Genomic DNA, 9,095 nt, shown 5'->3' on the forward strand with positions numbered 1-9,095 from the left:
TACTGAGTCCAGTTTTGCTAAGACATCTTGATGCCACACTCGGTCAAACGCTGCCTTGGTGTCAAGCGCAATCGCTCTCACCTCACCTCTGGAGTTCAGCTCTTTTGTCGGTGTTTGAACCAAGGCTGTAATGTCAGGAGCTGAGCGGCTCAGACAGAACCCAAACTGAACGTATGTGAGCAGATTATTGCTAAGCAACTGCCACTTGATAGCGCTGTTGATTAACCTTTCCATCACTTTACTGGTGACGGAGAATAGACTGATGGGGTGATAATTGGCCAGGTTGGATTTGTCCTTTTTGTGTACAGGACATACCTGGGCAATTTTCCACATTACCAGGTAGGTGCCAGTCTTCTAGCTATACTGGGACACCTTGGCTCGGGACACTGCCAGCTCTGGAGCACAAGACTTCAGCACTATTGCCGGAATGTTGTCAGGGCCCCATAGCCTTTGCAGTATCTAGTGCCCTCAGCCCTTTCTTGATATCACGTGGAGTGCATCGAATTGGCTGAAGACTGGCATCTGTGATGCTGGGGACCTCCAGAGGAGGCTGAGGTGGATCATCCACTCGGTACTTCTGGCTGAAGATTGTTGCAAATGCTTCAGCGTTATCTTTTGCATTGATGCGCTGGACTTCCCCTATCATTGAGGATTGGGATATTTGTGGAGTTTTCTCCTCCAGTGAATTGTTTAATTGTCCACCACCATTCACGACTGGATGTGGTAGGACTGCGGAGCTGAGATCTGATCCGTTGATTGTGGAATCACTTAGTTCTGTCTATTACTTGCTGCTTAGGCTGTTTGACATGCAAGTCGTCCTGTATTGTAGCTTCACCAGGTTGTCACCTCACTTTTAGGTATGCCTGATGCTGCTGCTGACATGCCCTTCTGCACTCTTCATCAAAGCAGGTTTGATCCCCTGGCTTGGTGGTGGTGGTAGAGTGGGGGATATGCCAGGCCATAAGGTTACAGATTATGGTTGAATACGATTCTGCTACTCAGGTCTTGAATTGCTATATGTGTTGGAAATCTATCCCATTTAGCACGGTGGTAGTGCTACACAACATGATTGAAGGTATCCTCAATGTGAAGATGGTATTTCGTCTCCACAACAACTGTGAGGTGGTAACTCCTACCGATACTGTTATGGACAGCTGCCTCTGCGGCAGGCAAATAGGTGAGGATGAGTTCAAATACGTTTTTCCCTCGTGTTGGTTCCCTCACCACCTGCCGCAGACTCAGTCTAGCACCTATGTCCTTTCGGACTCGGTTAGCTCGATCAATAGTGGTGCTACCGAGCCACTCTGGGCGGGGGACTTCAATGTCCATCACTAAGAGTACCTTCTGCGCCCTCACCACCCTCAGTGCTCCCTCCAAGTGGTGTTCAATATGGCGGAGTACTAATTCATTAGCTGCTGGGGTGCAGTACATGGTAATCAGCAGGTTTCCTTACCCATTATTGACCTGACACCATGAGACTTCATGGGGTCTGGAGCTGATGTTGATGACTCCCAGGGCAACTCCATCCCGACTATGCCACCATGGGTGTGCTTACTAGGAGCAACTAGTTCCCAATGGCATCACTGAAAGGATTGTCAGAGCACACAAGCCTACGGAGGGAAAGAAAATGAACAACACACACATGACTGAGATTGAAATTGTCAAGGATGAAGCTAATAGAGACTTACAAGTCCTTACAGACAACATATCCAAACAATGTGGAACAGCAATTAACAAAATGAAGAGAAGACTCAATTGCATTGCATTACCAACCACAGAAGGATAGTGATCAACATGTACAGTGCTCTGTACAGACCACATCTCAAGTACTGTCCAGTTTTGATCACTAAGATATATTCAAACAATGGAAGCAATGCTAAGAGCCACAGGACTGATCCCTCGTGTGAAAGATCTGAGTTATGAGAAAAGACAGGAGAGATTTCGGCTTTGCAACCTTAAAATAAGGTATCTTGAGAGGTGATCTTTTAGAGGTTTACAAGATTGAATGATTGATTATTTGAAAGGTAAATCTAAAAAATTAAACTGTTCAAATAAAATGAAGGACCAAGAGTTGAAACTCGAAAAGACAAATTTAGGAGTGTTATCAGGTAGCTCTTCACACAACATACGGAACAACATTCAGATGCAAGAGAGGTGAAATCCTGGAATTATTTAAGCAATAATTGGATCCAGTAATGGAATTATTTTAGGGTCTTTCTGTATGAATGTACAGAATTGGGTGAGATACTTTCCTTTTCCCAAATGCAAAAAATACATGATGCCCACAAGTGAAGAATTGCGGAACCTGTTCCAATAAAATAACAAAGCAAAATGATCAATTCACTCAAACTTTTGCTATTTTGGTAGCTTGCTCAATGGAAGATGAAGGGCAACACCCCACGCCAGGGATCAGAAATAATTTTCTCACGACAATTATATTTCTTTAAGGTGGCGACTCATTTCCAGTGTGCAACTAAATACCCCACCACTTAATGTATTTATGAACTGAAACCAATCCCACTGATGCTTGCCATGCTCCACCATCTCATCCAAAGGATACAGCTACCAGGGAAGAGTGCACACTGCTACAAACAGGAACAGGGGCGAGCTGGAAAAACCCTGTCCCGTACTGTCCATAATCTATCTTTTCTTTTAGGAAAAAGATATGTGCCAGTCTCTTAACCCCCAAGTGGGTAGTTAATTTGAATAACAGCATCAAACTTTCATAGGTTTAAATAAAAAGGATTGTTTATTCACACATTCACCTCCTAAAGTCTAAATGCCAAGTCACTCAGACACACTTTGAGAAAGATACACATGAAGAGAATAGCGCAGTTTCACAAGTCATAAACAAAAGAGTAGCCTACTGTCTCATCAGAGGAAAACAGTGGTAGCAGGCCCGCTTAACAGGTGTTCCATTCCGAAAAAGCAATCTAGGTGGTTTCAATAGCTGGAGTTGATTATCGGAATTATTGCCATTCTCTCAGAGAGATGGATGTTCAGAAGATCACAAAGTTAGTCTCCTTTAGTTTTTTTTAACCAGGTCGTCAGGTTTCTCTCCAGGTGAACTTGGATTAGGAATCGGATTGGGAGGATTTTTAAGAGAAAGCAGCTTCTAAGTTGAAAAAGGCTTCAGTGTTACTGCCTTAGTCAACAGCTAATATTATGCAGTGGAATTCTTTGTAGACAGGCTATTCCTCTCTCGTTCTTGAATAAAGAATTTCGGATTCCGAGGCCTGTTTTGGTCACATGATCAACTGTTTTTGTCCACCCAGAATGGTTCAAAGTTAAAAGCCATTGCTTTACAATGGAAATAAATGATTGCCATTCACACCTACTTGTGGTTAACTTGTTTTCTGCAGTTCTTCTTGTTAAATTACAAATTTGGAGACATGAAGTTTGAAAGTCCATATATTTCCATAAAAGGCAGACACTGAAGGTTGCTCTTACTGATGTATTGTTCACATCATTTTATTCAAGCACTGACACAGTACAAGGCAACAAAATCCATCTAACCAATACAAAATCAAAAACAATCAGTGAATTCAGAACGAAATAAGTTCTGATTTTTCCATTTAAACAAACAAAATTCTCTCTCTTTTTGCCATATACATAAACTTCAAGAATTTCCTCATGAAAGTTAAGACATGGACTTCCCTCACAACCATGATTCCAGTTTGTAATTGTGTTGATGCCCAGCTTTTCAAGATGCAGGGTGAAAAACCACATTGTCTGAACTTCTCATTCACAATTATGGGTTCATTCATGAGTTTGGAGTAAACCACGAACAATAGTCAATGTGAATTCCACAGCCGGGTTCCTTCTACATATGTCCATTCAACGGGGAGAACGCCACCCCGGGTGATTCAATTAGGAACTCTCCGGAACCTTAAATTGATGTGTTGAATTTTTGAAAGTGACCTGACCCTTGGCAGTCATCTTAGCCACCTTGTTAGTGTCCTTGTAACAAGCTGGACTTGAATTCTATTGTATTTTGAAGATTTTTTAAGCAGTCGGTCATTAAATCAACCAAATGTTGTGGTACTGAACTCATAGACCAGAAGGTCCCAAATTCATTGCGGCATTTTAGCATGAGTGCTAGGAATGCATGTGAGTATATGTTTATGAGGGAGAAGGTGGGATATTGGTAATGTCACTGGACTAGTAATCCAGAGGTTCAGGTTAATGCTCTGGGAATGAAAGCAAAATACTGCGGATGCTGGAAATATGAAACAAAAACAAAAAATGCTGGAAAAACTCAGCAGGTCTGACAGCATCTGTGGAGAGAGAAACAGAGTTGAAGTTTCAAGTCCATATGGTCCTTCTTCAATTTGCTCTGGGGACATGGGTTCAATCCCACCATGGCAGCTGGTGGAATTTAAATTCAATTAATAAAATCTGGAATTGAAAGCTAGCCTCAGTAATCGTGATCATGGAACGATCATCGGATGTTGTAAAAACCCATCTGGTTCACTAATGTCCTTTTGGGAAGCAAATCTGTCAGCCTTACCTGGTCTGGCCTAAATGTGACTCCACCCCCATCCATATCAATGTGGTTGACTCTTAAATCCCTCTGAAGTGGCCAAGCAAGGCAGTCAGTTCAAAGGCAATTAAGGAAGAGAAACAAATGCTAGCTTCATCAGCGATGCCCACATCCCATGAAAGAATAAAGAAAAAAAATCAGGCAGGGTTTGTGTTCCAGTGAGGCATGCTACAATGTGCTGATATTTGAGCTGTGTGCAAAATTAGGCGAATCTTGGCTGGAAGGTTTGCTCCGCCCCACCATCCTCCTTCTACATTCAAGTAGACTGCTGACATTCACCATCTCAGCTCACATATGAAGAAAGCAAGAAACCAAAGATATGCAACTTTGAAAATACGCTCCAATGCAAGTTGATACCTTGGAGGGAAGGGGTGAGATAAAATATAAAATCAATTTTATGTTTGCATAAACACCAAAATCACTGACTTTTATCTATCCTCTAACAAGCTGTGTCCTGGTCACAATTCTCAAGAACTGAAAATTCAGCACAAACCAAGCACTACAGCTGAGCTTTCAAATATTCAATATTTCCATAAAAGACAGACACTGAAGATTGGTCTTACTGATGTATTGCTCACATCATTTAATTCAAGCACTGACACAGTACAAGGCAACAAAACCCACCTAACCAATACAAAATCAAAAACAATCAATGAATTCAGAACAATATGAGTTCTGATTTTTCCATTTAAACAAACAAAATTCACTCTCTTTTTGCCATATACATAAACTTCAGAGTTTCCTCATGAAAGTTAAGACAAGGGTTTCTCTCACAACCATGATTCCAGTTTGTAATTTGTTTTGATGCCCAGCTTTTCAAGATGCAGGGTGAAAAACCACATCGTCTGAACTTCTCATTCACATTATGGGTTCAACCATGAATCAGGAAGGGTAAAGCAGTCCAGAACAAAAGGCCTGAAAAAGTTCAATCTGATGTAAGGTGGAGGACTCTCTGAGCATCGATGCAATAAATCCAGATATAAACTTTGCACCTGACTGAACCGAATGAAAAAGTATAGAACTGTTCACCACTTGTGCTTTTAACAGGAGAATTGTTGAATGTACTGCTGGAGCTTCAGTAAATTATCGGGTTGCTGAAATGTTTCACTGAGTTTCAGCAAGGGCCCCTTTTCTCCAGACTCCTCTTTGAAAACCTACAAGTGAAAGGAAGCGGTTTGGGTTACTGTTGCTTCTGTAATTACTCATATACATTACTAGTCCATCGCATGTCAAGGATTGTTATACAGGTATTCTGAAAAAAGAAAATTCATTAAGAGAGAAACTACAATGTTAAGCTTTACATTTACACTCAGGTGTCAAACTATTTCTGACTAATGATACATCAAATAAAGCTTAAATTGTGAAACTTCCATCTTTCCAAGTCACCTGGCACTGATCTCTGACAATGTTAGAAGTGCAGGTGCCTTTAAGAGTAAACCAGGACAAGCTTCAGGGCAAATTGAGAGCAGGTGATGCTCATTGAAGCCTGATACTTAAGAGCTGGGATTTTCCCCAGTCAGGTTTTTTTTCCTCTGGACAGGGAATGGATCCAGAAGGGAAGAGTGGGAACTGGTATTTGTACTGAACTACAGTTTAACAATAAGACAGTTGCGATTCATAGAATGTCTTCTGCTGTCCGATTTGGTAAATGGACATTCACATATCAAACAATCTCATCCCATTTATCAGTGAGTATTGTAATGTTTTCTCTTCCCTCAGCCATACAAGCACTAACTACTGCTGGATATGGTTCACATAAAAGGTGCCCTTCAGTACCTTAGTTGTGTGGCTATTAATTCTGCATAAATATGCAGACATTGAGCAGTGGCTGGTTGTTCAGCCCCACAGAGCACTGCAACTCACCCAATCCCTTTCTGAATTGATGACTATTCACATACACCATCATCGTGAATCATTGTATTCAGTTTAGAAGCTGGAATCTCCAGCATAGTTTCCGTATATAACAGACATAATATAACTCAGCAGAAACAGGGGATTAAATTATGGTTTGGCTGTTTGCTGATAAACTCAAAGGAGTTGTTGAAAGTCCTGAATAGTAAGAATTTCACTTACCCCCAACTCCCTGAAGGTTTTTACAACACTGTTTGCAAGGCTGAGCGTGGCACTTTCTGTAAGATGTTAAAACAGAGGTTAGCTCAAGCATCACTGATCCATACATTCAAAACCAAACTTGTATTCACAAAAAAATATGCCACATTGTTCATTTTAAAAGAAAAATATTCTTGGGATGTGACATTCGCTGGCATAGCCAAAATTTATTGCCCATACCGAATTTCCGTTGAGCAAATAGTGGTGAGCCACCTTCTTGAACCCTGCAGTCTATCTTGTCTAATTACACCAACAGAGCTACTGAGAAGGGAGTTCCAGATTTATGACCTCGTGACAGTAAAGTAACAGCAAGATAGTTCCAATTCAGAACAGTGTGTGATCTGGAAATGAACTTACAGGTGCTGGTGCTCCCTGGCGTCTATTGCCCTTGTTCTTCTAGGTGGTAGAGGTTACAGGTTCAGAAGGTGCTAAAGTTCATTTTGTAAATGGTAAACACTGCTGCCACTGTACTCTGTTGGTACAGGGAATGAATGTTTAAGGTGGTGGTTGGGGTGCCAAATCATGCAGGCTGCTTTTGTCTTGGAGTGTGTTGAGCATCACTCATTCAGGCAAGTGGAGAGTAATCCATCTTACTCCTGACTTGCGGTGGTCAGACTCTGGACACTCGAGAGCTCAGTTACTCATTGTATAATTCCCAGCCTCTGGCCTGGTCTTGTAGCCACAGTATTTAACTGACTAGTCCAGTTCAGTTTCTGGTCAACTGTAATCCCCCAGGATGTTGATAGTGAGGGATTCAACATTAGAAATACTATTGAATGTCAAGGGGAGAGCACTTTGCTGATGGTTGTAAGTGAACTGATTGGAGCAGTAATTGGCCAAATTGCATTTGTCTGAAGTTAGAACATGCTTGGGTTATTTTCCACAATGTCAGGTAGATGCCAGTGTTTTAGCTGTTCTGGAGGATCCTGGCCAAGGACGCAGCTAGTTCTGGTGCACAATTTTTCAGTTCTGCAACCAGGATGTTGTCAGGGCACATAGCCTTTGCTGTATCCAATGCCTTCAGCCATTTCTTGATACCACGTGTAGTGCATCAAATTGACTGAAGACTGCTGGCATCTACGATAATGGGGACTTGAGGAGGCCAAGATGCATCATTCACTCAGCACTTCTGGCTTAAGATGACTGCAAATGCTTCTGCCTTGTCTTTACTGATTATTTAGACTTTTCAACCGCCAAAATGGTGTTAAACCACAGGGACAACAAAATTCTTAAACGCTTCTGAATCCTGGATCACAGATCAGAATAGTGCTATTGAGTGGATAATACCCCAAATCTGAAGCTACAACAATAGGAAGTTCCCAGTGCCACCTAAAGTTAGGAGAGGCATTCCATTTTTTTCTCATCCATGGTCTGCTATAACAACTTCACCAGTATTCATTCCTTCTTGTGAATATGCTGTGGTATTTGAGCAATTTACTGATTGAAATCATTTATGTTGTATTGACTGACTCACCATGCTGTTCCTCTACCTGTGCCTGCAAAAACTTCAACATCTTCAGCACACACTGTGGCTCTGGAAAAAAAAGCACAGAAATGTATGAGCTTTGAACCTCTTCTCAGTAAATCCTGTCAGAAGGGCTCTATTATTCTCTGTACAGTTCAATTCAGAGTTAATGACATTTCAGAACCAAGAACTGCATAGGATGCTACTTCCAAAAATAGCATGAAAAGCTGAATTAGACACTTAAGCCCAACAAAAGGGATACTGGAGTGTTGGATTCACTTATTCAGCCACTATGGGCTTCACACCTTTGCACTTAGATTTACCCAATGGGCACAGCACTGAGCTGATTGTGAATATCATGAAGGAAAATAAAGGGTCCAATTATTCTCAGTCCCAACAGAGGCATTTCCACAGCTTCCAAGTCAAAGTCCACAATGCACAAAATCATTAGTGACATTCCAAAATTATGAAGAGTAAACAGGAGAAAAGGGGTGGGGCCTGCTTGCCACTCTACCACTTTCTGATGGACTGACACAATCAAAAGGCTATAAAACATACAGAATTCCACTCCAAGTTCTGAACACTTTTATTCATTATCTGATCATTATAGTTCAATGATTACACTAACAGTACCTTCTATTGGCAAGTCAAATTTGTGAAGCAAACCCGCCGCTGTCTCGTACGCCTTCAACGCTGGTTGCAGCAGACTACAGAGAAAAAGGTAAAATGTATGGCTTTCCCTGGTTCGGCCGAGCTGGAAATAAGATGACACATCAGGCACCTGCTGCCAAAGGTGAGTTAAACAAAAATAAAAAGGCCAAAAGTGCAACTTCTATACTACTCATGGATTTATTGATGACCTATTGTGTACAACAAACCAAAAGGCAAAGATGTACCTAGATGAAGGTTGACATAAAAACAGAAAGTGCTGGAAGAACTCAGCAGGTCTGGCAGCATCTGTGGAGAGAGAAACAGGGT

The 9,095-nt window shown here is 41.5% G+C and overlaps 1 long non-coding RNA gene across 1 annotated transcript; it reads right to left on the reverse strand.

The window, feature by feature from the left end:
- Window positions 1–5,569: 5,569 nt before the first annotated feature.
- Window positions 5,570–8,168, reverse strand: LOC121290211. The gene is made up of 3 exons (XR_005945722.1): window positions 8,127–8,168; window positions 6,617–6,672; window positions 5,570–5,697 (listed from the first exon to the last, which is right to left on the reverse strand). It is a non-coding gene; the product is annotated as an uncharacterized LOC121290211 (long non-coding RNA).
- Window positions 8,169–9,095: the final 927 nt, after the last annotated feature.

The sequence above is a fragment of the Carcharodon carcharias genome, chromosome 17 (genome assembly GCF_017639515.1).
Source record: "Carcharodon carcharias isolate sCarCar2 chromosome 17, sCarCar2.pri, whole genome shotgun sequence".
In the NCBI taxonomy this organism is placed as follows: Eukaryota; Metazoa; Chordata; class Chondrichthyes; order Lamniformes; family Lamnidae; genus Carcharodon; species Carcharodon carcharias.